Source organism: Myotis brandtii, unplaced genomic scaffold (assembly GCF_000412655.1).
Source record: "Myotis brandtii unplaced genomic scaffold, ASM41265v1 scaffold159, whole genome shotgun sequence".
Classification (NCBI taxonomy): domain Eukaryota; kingdom Metazoa; phylum Chordata; class Mammalia; order Chiroptera; family Vespertilionidae; genus Myotis; species Myotis brandtii.
In genome coordinates this window covers 663,848-664,105 of record NW_005355799.1, presented here as the reverse complement: position 1 = coordinate 664,105, position 258 = coordinate 663,848, and positions in this window count along the sequence as shown.

The following is a 258-nucleotide window of genomic DNA, read 5'->3' as shown; positions in this document are numbered from 1 at the left end:
ACAGTGGCTGCACCAGTCTGCATTCCCACCAGCAGTGCATGAGGGTTGCTTTTTCTCCACATCTTCTCCAGCACTTGTCGTTTGTTGATTTGTTGATGATAGCCATTCTGACAGGTGTGAGATGGTACTGAATTGTCGTTTTGATTTGCATCTCTTAGATGATTAATGACTTTGAGCATGTTTTCATATGTCTCTTGGCCTTTCTTCTGTCTTCTTTCAAAAAGTGTCTATTTAGGTCCATTGCCCATTTTTTATTAG